Raw genomic sequence first — 18,026 nt, forward strand, 5'->3', positions numbered from 1 at the left:
GGACTAGAAAGCGATTAAAAGAATGGAAGAACACTTACGAAGGGTCCCCGAAAGCTAATCTTGATCCAGGAGCTCAGGTATGAAGCAATGGCCTCAACTTAGAGCTTTTAGATCAGATTTGTGGGTTTTTAACCAAAATGGGGGGGGGGTATTTATAGGATATGCAAGACCGTTACGATCGTTTCTTGAATATCGTGCCTTGATCTTACCCGTACACTTGTCGCAATGTTGTGGTGGCTTATTTTGCCCCCACCATAGGGATTTGACAAGTGGCGTTGCCCTTTGGGTGATCGAAAGGGTGTTGCAAGTTGATTAAAAACATGGAATCTGGTCTGGGAGGCTGACGCGGGGCGCGTAAAGGTTCACCTTGGCTTTACGCGGGCCGCGTGGATGTCCAGATCAGAAAACAAGTTTCAGGAATGACAGTTTAAGTCCCTGTTGTGGTTTAGGGCCATTTCCGACATGTTTAAGGCCCGTTAAGCCATCTTTAAGGCCTTAAAATGATGCTTAAACATTGAGGACATGAAACACGCTCAAAAATATGCCGGATGTTGGTTCGTTTGGCCGTACGATCCCGATGTTCGCTTAATTACGACGGAATGCGCATAAGCGCGAAAAACGATCCAAATTGCGCGAAGAATGGATTTTTCTCATGCCAAACATTAAGGCATAATATTATGATGCTTACATAAATTTTTGGATGTCCGGATGTATTCAGAACGTAAGTTATGCGCGAAAGTGCAAACTTATGCACTTTTTGACACTTTTAGTCCCTGAATGATCCAAAAGTTTATTTTAGCATACCAAACCCATCAAAGCCTATTTCTAAGCTATGTAAAGGATATTTATGGCATGTTTAACTTATGGACATGTTCCGGAATGTCTGTTTTAGTACGAATCGTCATACTTTCGCAGTTTGTCAAGTTTAGTCCCTGTAAGCGAATAAACTTGTTTTTGCCATACCAAAGCCTTCAAAACTTATTTCTAAGTTATGTAAAGGTCATTTAAGGTATGTTAAGTATATGTTGATGTTATGGAGTATTTGTCGCATTAAACTGAGTACGTTTACGCACCAGTTTGCGTATAATTCTCCAGAAAGCGATGTAGAGTTTGAAATTGAACAAAAGTCAAAACGTGAAAAATGTAAAACACAACCAAACAAACATTGGGATCAAATAACATTGTTTTATTGATAACTGAACTGTTCACAATGATTTCAAGCACAAATGTTACATAGGTTTTGAAGCTTTTCAAGATAAGAAGTCGGAGGATACGGATACTGGTAAGAAACAAAGTTCAAAATATAACAAGTGTCCGCCTCCGATCTGGGAATGTTATTCTCCCAGAAAACCAAATTCGTAACAACTCAAAAAGGTAGTTAATATAAAGTTAAATCTGAAACAACTGATGTGTTACCAGACAACATTGACGTCACATTCACATCGTCTGACACTGATCATGAGTCTGAGTTAATAAAGAAAGTGGTTGATCAGGTGTTGGATAAGGATGAGGAGTCAGAGTCAAAGTCTGAATCTGAGAGCTCAAGTTCATCAGTTGACAGTTCAAAATCATCGGTCAAAAGGGTTTACAATAAAGATTTTCTGTTAATAATTTGAATGACGAAACATTCAAAGTAATATATACTTTGAATGATTCAGATAAATTATATTCTGATGAGGAATTTCCAATTAAAAATGTGAAAATTGAAAATATTAAAACAGTTTTTAAATTGATAAAAATAAAATTTTCAGAAATAAAAGATAAAATGGGATTTTCAAAACCTAAATATACTTCTAGAGTTCAACAACGTTTAAACAAGAATAAAGGTTTCGGTCCAGGTCATCAAAAGAAACCGAATCATAAAAGCAATTTTAAAAAGAAGGGGTTGGGTTTTGATGTTGAAAATAATCAAAATATTAAAGATTTTAAATCAAAAACTGTATTCGTTTCAGGGGCAAGTTCTGAAGAAGAGAAAAAGAGCTCATTCTGGAAGCAATCGAACAAAGCGTTTCTTGCAGAAAAACAGAAACATGAGAAGAATGAAGCTAATCAGAAAAAGGAGACAAGAACCTGTTACCGATGCAAAAAAGTTGGTCACATCGCCTGGAATTGTCCAAAGGCAACCAACACACAACAGGGAGTGTCTTCTAAACTCAAAGAAAAAGTTGTTGATAAAACTGAACCACCAACTGAAAAATTTAAAATGTTTAAAAATTCAATATAGGAAGTTGGTGAGTGTTCTAAAAGGTTTTACAAAAGAAGAGTGAATCTTAACAATCAAACGTGGGTTGCTAAGAAATCAGATGTTAAATCTGGCGATGAATCTGACTCCTCAAAGTCAGAGGAGCCACCAATTGAACTAAACAGAGAAAATTCAGTTCCGCCAATGGATGACGCAAACTTTCCACCATTGCGGACTGAAAATTTAAAATAAAAGGTTGGAAAAGTGGAAATTTCGAATCAATTCTATTCTGAAAAGAAACAATTCGATGTCGAAATGGCTTTCAATGGGAAAGTAAAACATATTTTTGGAAAAATGGTCGATGGAAGGGAAAAAGGGGTAAAAGAATTTTATGAAGCAAAAAGAAATGATCAAAGACCAAGTGAAATTGAACAGGGTACACCCAAAGCTGGTCAGGCTTGGGTGTCTGTATTCTTTGCTTGAAAATCCTGACTTGCCGGATCTCCCAAGTTGGTAATCGTGGAGCATGAATCGGCATCATTCTTGAAAAATGTTTTGAAAAATGTCATGTGATAATTTTTACAAGTGGTTAATCAAGGTCATTAAGTTGAACTTGATTTAGCTTTCATACAAGTGGCTAAAAGAAAAAAAGGATTCATTCATAAGCTGTGGAAAGAACAAAATGATGAATTAAACCCCATGATGTGTGAAATCAACAAAACTAATTTTCCGGAAAAACCATTTTGATTAAAACAAAATTAAGTGTTTTGAAATCATAATGGGAAAATAGTTTGTTGTCAGGGGGAGTTCTGATTGTTTAAGCCAAGAGAATGGAGAATTGAAACAATTCACATCAGTTTGTCACAATCTTTGTACAGTTTATTTTCAAATTTTCCCGGAAAATCAAAAATTGAAACATATTTTTGATTTTAGGGGGAGTAAAAAATTTGAAAATTGAAAAATCCAAAAACATGATAAAATCTAAAAATCCAAAAACATGATAAAATCTAAAAAACCAAAAACATTGAAAACTCATTTTTGATTTTTAAACTGGTCTGAGTTTTGTTGTGAAAAAGAGGAAATGATAGTACATCAGTGGACTATTACAACATGCTAAAGAAATGGAAAGTCAAAATGTTTTTAAACAAGTCTCACTGATGATGTGCCAGTAGACTTCACACGATTAGTAGATTGAATTTGAAATATAAACCTAAATATCAAATACTTGCTTATCTCGTAGGGAACATCTCTCGGATATATGGGTAACCCCCGAAATCTTGTTTGAGAGATTGCCTGATTCTGAGATACTAGGTCTTTATACTATTTGATATCTAGGGTATTATACCTAGTCTTCTGATATTGCGGAAGCAATGGCCTAGACTTCGTATAATACTTAAAGCGCTTTAAAAGCTTACCCTCTGCATAAAAATTGAAAAATGTCGAAAGATATGAATTAATTGCAGTTGAAGAAAAGATTCCCTAAAGGGAACACACCTAAAGTCGAGCCTTCATCTCTTTGACTGAACGGAAGTTCATACCTGAGCTCTCAAGGTCTCGCACTAACCTAGATACAGATATCAAATTGGTATACTCACCTGTAAGACTGAATCTAGGGAATTTTGATACGGGAGTATATTCTAAGGTGGGATACGCGAATAAGTTTAAGTCTTTAAAACTCTAATCCGTATCTCGAATCAATTGAAACTTGTGTAGAAGTTTAAGTGGACAACAATACTGACAATCAGAAGTGAATTTGTTTAAAACTTAAAGTTAAATCAAGATCAACGGTGTTAGTGATTTTTCTCATAAACTGATATGATCCTCTTACACAAACTCACAAAAATATGTCTGTAAATATTTCTTTACTGCTTTTCATTAAAGAAAAAAATCCAAAAAGAATGTGTGTTTTAGCATAAAATTTTGAAAATTCAAAAAGATTTTATTTCATATTATTTTCGACAACTAATGTTTGGAAAGCTGATTTTCAAAATTCCAAGTGCTGAACATGATGGACAACAGGGTTGGGAAAGTTTGTTTGAAATAAGAAATGATTTTGAAATGATTAAATGGTTCATTAATTTGAAACCAAATTTGAGTGTTACTAATACAAGTGGTTAAGCAGAGATTAAAATTGTTATAAATGAAAAACCTTATGTTTTGGGTAGAGTATGTGTAGGTAAAAGCTTTGAAAGAGCTAGGTTTCGATTCCTGAGCATAAGCGTATGCAGATTAAAGCCAGGTTTCTGATCCTGTTGCTACGGAGAGCCAGGAGATGTTCCTGAACCTGTGAAAGCTTGCAGATAGTGAGTTCCAGACAGCGATCCCAGTTTATCGAAAGGGGGAGTCTGAAGACATAAAGAGAAAGATAAAGATTGAATCAAGAGACCTGATAAAGAGAATTAGAGAGAGAAAAGAGCCAGGTTGAGATTTTGATAGAAGAAGATAGAGATTGAGGAGGATGCTTATAGAGAAAGATACTTTGGAAAGAGCGAGAAGACCGATACTAAAGACTCGACACACTGAAGACTCGTCATCATCCAAAGGGAAGTTTGTTAGTGCATATGTCTGTTGACTTCGTCTTGTATCGAGTCATGTAACTAGATAGATAGACCAGGACACGCTATTCAAAAGAAACGGGAAACAGGTCTGAACCAGCCACCTCGTGCGAGGTGACTAGTTCGTGCGACCTGGCCAGGTCATGCGACCTGGACCAGGTCGTGTGGGACTGTTTGGTGCGACCTGGTGATTCCTATAAATAGAGGGTCTTGGGTCTTTATTTGTAACTTTCTGATTCCAGTAGCGAAGCTCTGCCGAAGTGTCGCCAGCTCGTGTAATGTTGTGAAATTAATACAAACGACAGTTAAAGTGATTCTAAGTGCATATCAAGCTGATATAACATCAATACGTCTGATTCCGCCTTTCGTATTGATCGAGAATTCTTCTGATCAACTCATTTGATCGATTCCCCGATCCTACAATTTTTCTAAGTGTTTATATTTTTAGAAAATTTTGCCATAGTTTCCCCTAAAAATGGAGGTGTCCATGATATCAAAGCAAATCATTTTCTTTTTGAAAATCATCACAAACAATCAACAATCAACCTACACTCACCAAGTGCCAAATCAATGCTATTTACATAACAATCATGAACTTGAACTTTCATAAAAACTTGTAGTAACTTGGTAGTGTGTTTAGTAGATTTAGTTACCCTCCAAAATGTATTTATTTCTTTATAAACTTCATTCTTGAAAGATTTAGATGTTTACAACTTGTAAACATGTTTTACAAAAACATTTCTTTGTGAAGTCTTCTTGCTTCACAAGTGTTTCTACACTTGTTTTATCACCAAAAATAATGTATATTTTAAGTAAGAATCAAGATCTATGTAAATCTTGTTATTTAACTTGGTTTCTTTGGAAAACTATTTTTGAAATCATCCAAGTTTATGTCTAGTAAACATGTTACATACTACATCATTCACAAAATCATTTTCATTCTTCAAGTTCATGAGAAACATAAAGTATGATGATCTTGGTCTTTCACAAGATCATCACCTTAACTTACTAGATCATGTGTTTAATCACAATCTAGTAGGTTTCTTATGATGTCTAACATCACTAACACAAATAATCAATCATCAAGAAGCAAATCAACTCTAGTCATCATGTATTCATATGTTAATAAGCTTATGTTAAAGATTCATGATTAAGTTCTTTAGTGTTCTTCAAGATTAACAATGTTCATCATCTTTTAATCATCAAAATATGAAGTAACAATAGATTATAAGGGCCTTCCTACTAGCTCTATGGCTAGGGATGAACATAAGAAGTTGAAGATGATAAATGTTTTGGATAAAAGCAAATGGAAGAGGTCCTTCAATTTCCAAGACCACTAAACCTCCTTATCTTGCTTCTAGCACCTTGTGATCCACTTAGAATGTATGAGAATGAGATGGAAATGATGGTGGTGTGGGTGGTTGGCTATGGCCGAGAGAGAGAGAAGAGGGAGGAGGGGAGTGTGTGTTGTGTGTGTTAATGAATCAAGTTCCTTCATACTTCTCTTATATCCATTTTAGAGGTTAACCCATTGGATAATATGTCCCGAAAGTACTAAACATATCTTATTAGCAAATCTAATGGGATCAAGGAAGATCATAGGGTGGGGCCACATAGTGACCGTCCACATAAGGGGGGGGGTATTAGTTGTGTTTTTGTTAGGCCCTAAAGTGTGAGACTGACGCATCAAATTAACACAACGGGTTATGGTTACGAACTGGGCTTTACCGGGTTAGTTAGTATTAGGTTTTGGACCTTTACAGGTCACTTGGGCTAAGCTTTAGGCCATGTGGGCCAAGCAAGCCCAAGGGGAGCCCATGTAGGGAAGTGGGCTTGCCTAGGTATATAAACAAGTTTACAACTTGTTTTAGGGTTGGACATTCATAGTTACAATTTTCTTAGAGAGAGAGGCGATTTGGTGAAGAACACTTGTACTAGACGGTTTTGCTTTTCAAGTAATAGAATCGTGTGCAAGTGTTTAAAGGTGATTCGGTTTGTTCTTCGTTTCCGTATTGTGCTCTTTGATTTTCATATTTTTCGATTTATCTTGAATCATCTTGTGATTGGATTCCGCACTCTCACAAGATTGGTTGATATCATTGAAAGATCCGGTTAAACGGGACTTACAAGTGGTATCAGAGCCTTTAGAACCTATTTCTAGGCTCGGTTTGATATCAAATATTCAAGATTTTCCTTATTTTTGGTTGGTGTTCTTCGCGTTCTTCACTGTGTTCATCCAAGTTTTATAAAAATCTACATATTTTGGTACTTTGATTTTTGAAAAGGGCTGTTAAAAGATTAAACGAAATCTTTTTATTTTTCTTGAAAATATTCTGTTTTTTAAAAACTCCCAAAGTTTAGGTGGAAAGTTGTTATTTGATTGAAAATTTCCATATTCTTTAAAAATTACAACAACTTTATCCAGCTTGCAAATTTTCGAACTTGATATTTGACTTTTTGGAATGTTCACGTGACTTTTGTTTACTATTCTTATCCATACGTGAACTCCGAAGTCGCAATCAGTTTAAGTAGCAACCACATTATCTGATCATCATTTGTCGTAACCAAAGCTTCAATCCTCTCCACTCGCAACCTCCGATTTCGGTTCATCACGTTTTCAGTCGCAATCTCTGTTTCGGCTCTTCACGGTATTATTACGAGTCGCAACCTTTCTGGAGCCGCAACCACCATTACGACTCATCACGTTCTTCTCTCTTCATCATCATCGTTCTTTGCCGGAGGACCGCCACTGCAACTCTGATCTTCGTTCATCACAACATCACAACATAACATCACTGAATCACCTCTGCGTCTCATCGTTGATAATCACTATCATCGTTGACAATCACTGAATCATCATCCTCCATTTTTTCCGACCACATATCCGACTCGCAATCACCATTACGAGTCGCAACCGAGTTCAACACCAGTCGCAATCATAATCGTTCACCATCTTCTGTCGCAACCTCGGTTCGTAATCGAGTCTCGAGTCATCACGTTCTGAGTCGCAACCACTTCACTACAGTCTCGAGTCGTCATAACCATTCCGAGTCGCAACCACGTTTCGAGTTAGTTTCTTGTCCGACTCGTAATCACCGTTACGACTTGACTGACTCGCAACCAACCTTTCCATTCCGAGATCTCGAGTCATTCTTGTGTCGCAACCACTGTCAATCACAACCTGCTTCTTCTCCGACGTCCTACTCCGATCAAACTCCATTTGAACCGTTCATCATCCCTGTTGTCGTTCTCCATTGTCACCACTCTTCCACCGATCACCGTACACCGATTCCGAACTCCGAACTGGCACACTGTCTCGATTTCACCGTCGCCATTACACCATATACGTTCATCATCTTCACCATTTCTTCGACCACTGTTGTTCGCGTCGATTCCGACCACCATCACGTTCACTGCAACCTTCTAATCATCTTCGTTGGAAATCACTTCGTTCATCTGCATTTTACCTCCGGCCGGCGACTGTGATCCGCCATCAGCGTTAATCACCGCTCATCCACCGGTCACCACAGTAGTTTGAAACCAAGTAGACGAAGTCGGATGTTTTCAAATTAAAAAAAATATATATATAAAAAGGTTTGTTTGTTTGGTGGTGAATTCGGTCTGACAGGTTTTGAGGTGCGGTTCAGAAAGCAGGCTCGATTCGCGTGCAAAGGGTTTTGAGTGAGCGAGTACACGGGCTCTTGTTTGGTTTGTGTTTTGAGGAAAAGAACAAACGTATCAACCACCCACTGAAATTATGGCATTCATATTTCACAAACCCGTGGTTCAAGAAATGACTGTTGAAGATACACTTTCCGTTTTCTGTACTCCTGAGTGTAGAGAACGAGTTGAGGCTTATAAGATTCACAACGCTGAGCTAATCGAAGACTACAATGAAATTAAAAGGAAAAATTTCACTTTAACAAAAAACGAAAAACTTTTCAAAGAGAAAATCGAAGCTCAGCGTAAGGACATCGTTCAACTTAAAGACGATGTTAGTGTAGCTACAGCCCAACTCATTATGGTCAAAGAAAAACTATGTGAAGTGACTAAAGAACTGGAGAATGTTAGGGATAAATATCAAATAAATCAGTTGAACATTAAAAAATTCGATTCCTCCAGTAAATTAGTCAAAAATCTGTGTGATCAACAATTAGCTTATTCTAAAAAGAAAGGGTTGGGATTGGGCTATCATCAGACTCCTCCTCCGTACAATAACAATTATACTTACTTGCCTATGACCGAGGAGGAGATGTTGAATGAAGGGAAAATGACATATGGTCCCAAAAATAACAAGACATCAGTAAATGTCGAAGGTCCCAAAATTAACAAGCCCTCAGTAAATGTTGAATTTGCTGAAAAACAGGTAAAACCAGAAGCGTGTTTTGTATCAAAGGGTACTTTTGATCCTAACAGTTCTTCATCATGTGCAGATAAAGTACCTGAAGTGATATGGGGAGATTTGTTTGGGAGTGAACAAGTTTTAGACTCTGATTCATCTAAAACTTCTTTTGATAATACTAATTCTGGTTGTGTGTTTGGACAAGCGTTTTTAAACTCGTTTCATAGTTATGTTTCGTCTTCTTTTGGGCCTGATGTTTTGGGCAAAACTGTGAATGCTTGTGATGAACCTTTAAAAAATGCATGTGGTGATGAATGTTTTTCAGTAGCTGAAAATTGTGATTCTAATGTTTCTAAATCTTCAGCTGATGACAGTGTGACAGGTGAGGTCCCTCAGGATACATTCAGTGAAACCACTGAAACTTCTTCTAAAGAAAATCAAGAATGTCCTGATTCTTCTTCTGAATCGGTCTTAGTGGACGTCCCTAATGTTGAATCTAGTGGGACCCCATTGGAAACCGTGGCTGAAAGCAAATCTCAAGAAGATTCACATTATACATATGTTGAAGAAACATGTGTTGATGAAACTTCTGCATCTTCAGAAATTAAAACTGGATCTGATTTTGTAAAAGAAGAGGTGGTCACAATCAATGAACAGTCACAAGAAAATGTTTCTGAAAAGGAAATTAAAACAGAAACTGAATCGTCTTTTCAAAATGATACTAATAAAATTATAAAAGACGAAAAACATCATCCATATGAATCTCATGCTTGTGCTAGTTCTGATCAACAGGTACATAAGAACTCAGAAAAGGCACATGGAACACATGTAAAGCAATCAAAGCAAGCTCGTTCATCTAAACCAATCAGATCGGCTACTGCTGCTAGCTCTTTGAATCTCCATACATTGAAGCGACAAACATGTTTCAACTGTGGAATTCCTGGACACATTGCTCGAAATTGTGTTCATCGCCCAAACGTGCAACAAAACGTTAATACTCACTCTTGTGCTGGTGTTTGTGAGCCGGTTCACAACACGCAAAAGGAGCCAAAACGAGCGGATCAAAGTCGAGGATATAAGAAGTCTGCTCACCAAGGACAATCACGATCCCATAAGGCTCGTGACAGGGAGATTGAAAGCTCCAATCAAGGAGAAAAGACGAAGAATGGTGCTCAAAGCAACAAGAATCCTGCAACGAGCAAATACAAGCACCCAAATTCGTCTTCGTCTGAAAGTAAAGTGCAGGCGCATCCAACGCGAAAAGGACCGGTTTGTCCTTCAGGACCTGCTAGAGCAAATCAAGCTGCTCAAAATGTCTTTCCGATGAAAAGACAAACATGCTACAATTGTGGCATTGCGGGTCACATAGCTCGGAACTGCACAAATCGTCCCTACGTACCTTATTATATGCAAAATCAGAGGGTTACACCAAAGGATAACTACCATTCTAAGCCGATGAAGGTATCATCACCTAAGGCAATGAAGAATGTGAATCCCAAGGTTAAATCTTCTGATGGGGATTGGAACGCTGCCAAAAACAAACGCAAAGCTGTTCAAGAACAAAAATCTGTTTTCAAAACTAACAAGCCTGAATCAGCTAAAGTTGCTCAACCGAAGGCAACAAACACGTTTGTTAAACCGAAGCAGATTTGGAAACCCAAATCTAAAGCAGCAACGTCTCCAATCCTTGAGACAAAAGGGGACTTATGTTTAAAGGAAGTGTCTTATTTTGATGCTTCAGGTAAACCCAGGACCACGATGGCCTGGGTACCCATGTCTTACTAATCTCCTTACTTTTCAGGAACAACCAAGGAGGAGCTGTTGACAATCTCTGGAATGTTGATAGCGGTTGTTCCAGAGATAAAACGGGTAACATTTCACTGTTGCAAAAAGTTCAAGTTTTTTTTACAGATGATATGTTTCCTTTGGAGGAGATTAGAGAAGTAAGTAATGATCAGCAAAAGGTACCGTTTAAATTCAGTACTTTGATATGATTTTGATTAGTCTTCAATCTGATGATAGAACGGTTAAGCAAAAATATTTTTCTTTTTTTTCTTAGTTTATAACCTTGTATATAAAGTGTCCTTTCTCTTGTAAAGGGTAAATTTGCGCAAAAATCCAAGATTTATGCACAAATTTAGGGGGAGAGAGAGACATATATAGCGTTTAGGGGGAGAAAATAAGAAAAATACAAAAACATTAGAAAAATGAAAAAGCCAAAAAGAAAAATTGCATGATATGGGAAGTGAAATAAATGTTTGTGTTAAAGGGTTTGACTAACACATGTAAGGTGTCATAGCTGAAAAGACTAGGATCTACTGCGATATGTCGATAGGCTTGACGCTCAAAATGATAATAGATATTAAGTGATATAAACATAACGAACCATGTACCATGTGGGTAACATACCAACGGCGTATGATTTTATGGTCTTAAATCTTGCGTTGATAGATAGCCAACATCTGAGGTTTCGGGTCTTTATATTGTTGAATCATCTGGGGATATCTTGGCTGTCCTTCTGTTCAGAACTAAAATTGTACATGACCCCAGGAAAGAAAGTCACTTGGAATTAGCTCATTTCTATTTGAATGTCTGTATGTTGTCCCGATACACACAATTTTGATCTGATTCTGAAATCTTCTCTGAAAAAAGTCATGTACCTCCTCTGCTGCATCCAGATACATGCTGACCTGGAGGTGCTAGGCAACGACAACTTCTGCTGCATCCAGATACATGCTGACCTAGTTGTACGTTGTCGCGCTATAGATCTAATACACCCGAAAGAGGCCCTCAAGTGCCCAAAAGAAACCCAAGAAACCTATATCAAATTGAGAAAAACTCATTTGATCTGTATATTATACCATCTCTGCAAAAGATCTATTCTGTTCTCTTCTCAACCTATTCCCAGTTAAGATTTCAGAAATCTGGATTGGACTTGTGAAATATGTGGTAGGGAAGATACTTGCATGATAGAGTGTGTTGTTTATATTTCCGGGATTTGATTAGTATTTATTTGGGTGTTCATTGTTAAGAAATCAAAACATGATAAAACAGATTATATGCAGACCTAGACTCAGTCAGGATATCTTAAAGGATGACATCAGTATACTCACCTGCTACGATGAATCGTTGTGCTTACCTTGATCGCGGGGGTATGCCTTGGAATGGGACACCCGGGTATATAGTATAATATTACCTAAAGCATATCACGAAGTTGAAAAATTGAAAGTTGAGCGTTAAAGTTTAAGTGGACAAACATATTGACAATCGCATAGACCAGTTTGATTAGGCTCGTGCTGAAAAGTGTTCCTTAGTCTGCCTGAGAACGAATTTTGATCCCATTGCAATTGTAATTGTATATTATGGTAGTTGTTTATATTTTGAATTTTTATTTGTTAAGTTAAAAATTTTAAAAAAAAATGAAAAATTCAAAAATCCAAAAATAGAGTGCTTATTTGTTTCTTAAAATTAAAAAAATTATAACCGTTCTTGAAGATTTGACTGATCATCAAAAGTTAAAAGAATTTAAATCGTGAAATTTCATGTACCTAGTGTTCATGTGGTACTCTCCCTGTTGCATAAGAAATGTTTGCTTATGAGTTTGTGAGCATGTGCAGAAATTGATTTCAATCAAGAACAGGGGTTGATGAAGATTGAGATGCTGTTAGTTGCTGAAGAAGCCCAAAGCATCACAACAACAAGATGTACCTGAGTCAGAAGAACCGAACACGAGACGACGTCTGACAATGAAAGTGCATTTGAAGAAGTACCGTGAACCTGCTTGAAAGACAAAGACTGAAGAAGAAGAATAGAGTTGTTGAGAATCCTCCTCTCACATTCTTTTTAACAAGATTTTCAAGCAAATGCTGATCGTGATCCTGATATGAAGCTAACCACAAAATCTGAAGAAAGAGACCCAGTGCTGAGAGTTCAGAAGTCAAGAACTTCCACAACATCTGCAGCATAGCGACAACCATAGATTTCGTTGAAGACGTTGCTGATTCAAGTCATGAAGACAATTTGATAGCATCAGTCTAGGGGGAGATTGTTAGGCCCTAAAGTGTGAGACTGACGCATCAAATTAACACAACGGGTTATGGTTACGAACTGGGCTTTACCGGGTTAGTTAGTATTAGGTTTTGGACCTTTACAGGTCACTTGGGCTAAGCTTTAGGCCATGTGGGCCAAGCAAGCCCAAGGGGAGCCCATGTAGGGAAGTGGGCTTGCCTAGGTATATAAACAAGTTTACAACTTGTTTTAGGGTTGGACATTCATAGTTACAATTTTCTTAGAGAGAGAGGCGATTTGGTGAAGAACACTTGTACTAGACGGTTTTGCTTTTCAAGTAATAGAATCGTGTGCAAGTGTTTAAAGGTGATTCGGTTTGTTCTTCGTTTCCGTATTGTGCTCTTTGATTTTCATATTTTTCGATTTATCTTGAATCATCTTGTGATTGGATTCCGCACTCTCACAAGATTGGTTGATATCATTGAAAGATCCGGTTAAACGGGACTTACAGTTTTAATGACAAGTTAGGAGATCTATTTAGGATTTAAGTGTATTAGTTAGGTGTGACAACCCTCACTAAACCAAGTATCCGTACAATTAATTAATCTTAATTACGTGGTTAATGACTGTGCTTGATTACAACTGATGACGTAAACTGCTTTCTGATTTCTGTAACTTACATACATATGCATCACATTTCATACTGCCACTCCACTCATTACATACAAACTTTAGTGACATACTTGATGCACAAAGCACAGTTAGCAGATAAATCAGAAATATACTAACAGTGCCAGTACATAGACAGACAGTGTTTTGAGACCCAGTATGGGCCAGGGACAAAGTACTACACTAGTATGGTGTGTAAGGAAGTGAGGACCATAAGACTGTGTCACTAGGCGATAGTTTGAGTGCCGGGAAGTGCCTAAAACTCATTTTAAGTGCAGAATTCTGCATTTTCAGCAACAATTCAGTTTTTTTAACATACTCGTATTATGCAGAGAATTGACTAGATGGTCCTGAATGCTTTCCTAAGTGTTGGGAATTAATTGTGTTACAAAAAGATGCATAAAAGACACTATACAGTACAATTTAACACTTTAACGGAACGGTACTTAACCGAACAACCGGACATTACCTGAGACACCAACATTTTGTCAGAAACATTATTCTATTATTTTTAGACTAATTATGGTCTCCGAATACCCCAACACACTAGAAAATATGACATACACATAGTGCATTAGAAAATACACTTTACCTCCTAGATATTTACCTACTTAATATCAAATGTTACAACTAGCCCCCTAGCCTAAATTTCGCCCATCATCACAATACATTCCCTAGATTTTTCTTTTTAATCTTTGCTTGTTGGATTGGCCAAGATATAATGTAATGATCACAATTATGACAAAAGGGATTTCCAAGAAATCCTTATATATCTTCCTACTTCTCACTCCTCACCTCATAAGTTCACTCCACCACCCTCAAACTCACTCTCTCTCTTCCCTCTCGGTTGCACACATCCGCCACCACCACCATCACTTCAACATTCACTCCTTTGATCCATTTTCAAGTCCAAAACAAGTGATAGAAGGAACCATGTGAAGGTTGGAGCTTGGAGTCTTGAAGAAACATCACCCCTTGCTTTCTCACGCCATTTTCATCATCATTTCTTGTTCACAAGTTCATCCCTAGCCTTTGTGCTAGTTGTAAGTCTTCGATTTAACTCTTGAATCACTTCTACGTTGATTGTTCGAAAGATTGTTGTTTGAAGTTTAACACAAGAACACAATGAGTAAATGAACAAGGAACCTAAACATGAACTTATACAATGATAAAATCTGGTTGGATTATGTTGGTATAAGCATGCATGTTGTTTGTGTTAGTTTTGTATGTACGAGTTCGATAAGTCAACGCTGCTAACCGAGCTATGACCCGTAAGAGTTACACCTTGGGCAATGAACATTAAATCCAATTAACTCGATTAACTGGTGATCACGAACAATTAATAGAACGAAATATATAATTATCTAGAATAATTATATATCCATGAGAAACGAAATTTATTATTTATACGGGTTATAAATAATATAACGTTTAATTACTTATTTAATTAAACTTTGTTTTTCGGGCTTCGTATTGCGTCTTGGCTTGAACTTATTATATTGGGCTTCGGGGCCTAAGAGATAATTAGGGTTATCATTATTAACCTAATATATATACTATAATAAACTCTAATCACACATATGTGTGCTGCCATCGAACAAACAAAAGGGAATCATCACCTTTTGGTGATTTTTGAATAATCCCACAAACACGGAGCCACAATTAAGTGCCACCCTCTTTGTGATTCCATTAGATTAAAAGCAAGCCGTGTTTGTGTTCGTGTCTAGCACTGGTTCGTTGTACCTCGGTGTCTCACACGGTTATTATTAACCAAAAGGGTATAATTTTCTGATCGATAGATTAATTATTTTATGTATCGTATTTGCATGTTTGTAACCATGATCCTGTTCGGTTCACTTTTGGTGTTAATAATTTATATTTATTCCGCTGCGTTTTCATTAGTTATATATTTAGTTAATAAAATATGATAAAAAGTTAAATTGACACCACTGAATCCCAACAGTGGTATAAGAGCCATGCTTACAACATGCAAATCAGAACCGGTCCTTTTAACCGGTTATAGATCTCAAACTTTAACTTGTTTAAAGTTTCAGATCTAAATATTTATTGGGCAAAAATTTATTTGGTCAAAAGTTTTATTTGTTTTATTTGACCAAAAGATTGCTCACTTCAATGTGATTGTGTTGAATATGTAAATCTGGCCGACCTTGTACTTGTATTTTTTGTTATTGTTTTGTTTTATGGTTTTTGGCCCACTTTGTGGCTCAAAGTTGTAATAGACTAGGGTTTCAATTTTGTTATATTTTATATTATAATATAAAGTTGAAGACCCGAAGATAAAACAGAAGACATTACAGGAATCAAGGAGCTGCTGAAGACAACTAGATGCACTAGGTCCATCCTTGTGGTTGTTTGTTACTCCGTGACCCAGTTTGGTCTTGCTATTTGGCTCTAGCAAGATCAAACAAAATGGCCTAAAGATTTACATATTTATTTTTGCTATTATGGTTGCTTTTATCATATAAGTTGTTATATTACAACCAACCTAATACCAAACTTTTAAAAGGTGTTTTAAAATGTTCACAATCAATTATAACAAGTTCTAAATAGATTTTACAACTTGTAAATATTTGTTACAGAACAAATAGCTTATTTTAAAAATAATTAATAACCATTAGAGTTTTTGAAATTTAACAAATTTTAACTTTCTAAAACTCATAACTTAATAGTTTTAAAACTATTAACTTTTATATGGTTATACAAGTCGCGACAAACTTAGTTTTAATAGGTTATTTAAAATTAAGTGTCCTGAGAGATGAAAGGGTTCATCAAGATGTCACGACTAAATATATACTAAAATTGGCTCTTACGACCCTATTTGGTAAATATTAAATTAACCCATAATTAAAATCAATAGTCTATGCCATCCTATCACAAGCTACACTTGGAACGTAAAAGCGAACCATCAGTGTTTGGAGCCACAGCACCACACTTGATGTCTAGCATATCCTTCCAAGGTGCAAGGGTTTCGTTGACACATCCGGCCCTTCCACAAGTACCTCTTTTAGGACGACTATTACTTTTTCTTCTCTCACCACATGCTCCAGCTGTCTCGAAAGTAAAAAGTCGGCATAGATGAGGCTAAACGTATCAATGCATAGACAAGAGTTATCTTAGCGGCCTCATACTCGAGAGTTGTGCAATTCTCACAATTGACACTCGTTGTCAGTCTGCCTAGTCACTTACTAAAGTGCATGCCACAGCTGTCTTTACTACTGACATAGCCAGATTCTCATTCCTTGTTCTAATTACTGTAATGGGTCATTAATTAAATAAGGAAATATACATCGAAAATACTAATTAAAATCTCTTTGCTTATGTAACAGATGTCTAATGAAAACAACTCCTTCGTTCTCAAGTCTATACTTGAAAAGGAAAAACTGAATAACACCAACTTTCTCGAATGGCACCGCAATCTGAGAATAGTTCTCAAGATAGCGAAAAAGCTATATATCTTAGATGGCCCAGTCCCTACCGAGCCTGAAAGTAACACTACTGCTGCTCGTAAGGCACTGGAAAAGCATAACGAGGATTCCATTGAGGTAGCCTGCCTTGTGCAAGCCACCATGTCTCCTGAACTTCAGAAGAACATGGAAGATAAAGATGCTTATGACATGATCCAGCAACTGAAAGGCATGTTTTAGAAACAAGCCCGACAGGAGCGATATGACACCATGAATCAGCTTATAAGCTGTAAAATGCAAGAAGGATCATGTGTCAGTACTCATGTGCTTAAGATGAAAGGGTACATTGACTAGATGAACAAACTTGGTTATCCCCTGCAAGATGAGATGGCAGCGGACTTCATCTTGAACTCTCTCCCTAGCTCGTATGACCAGTTCATTATGAACTATAATATGAATGCTTGGGTGAAGACTGTGCCTGAGCTACATGGTATGCTCAAAACGGCCGAGATGAACATTCCACATAAAACCAACCAAGTTCTGATGGTCAAGTCTGGTGGTGTTGAGAAGCCCAACAACAAGAAAAGGGCTCATAACAACAAAGGCAAGAAAATGGTTGTTGTTGCTGCCAAATCTGACACCAACAACAAGCAGGTTGCTAAACCCACCCCTCCCAGGAGCATCAGTGCTTTAAATGCAACCAAATGGGGCACTGGAAAAAGAACTGCCACAGTGTGACAACTCGACCTTTCGACCTTCACTTTTGCATTGAATGCACGTTGACCTTGACCATTGACTTTGACTGTGTAGTGTTGATTTATTTGACTTGTAACTATGCACTTGAT

Source organism: Helianthus annuus, chromosome 3, assembly GCF_002127325.2.
Source record: "Helianthus annuus cultivar XRQ/B chromosome 3, HanXRQr2.0-SUNRISE, whole genome shotgun sequence".
In the NCBI taxonomy this organism is placed as follows: Eukaryota; Viridiplantae; Streptophyta; class Magnoliopsida; order Asterales; family Asteraceae; genus Helianthus; species Helianthus annuus.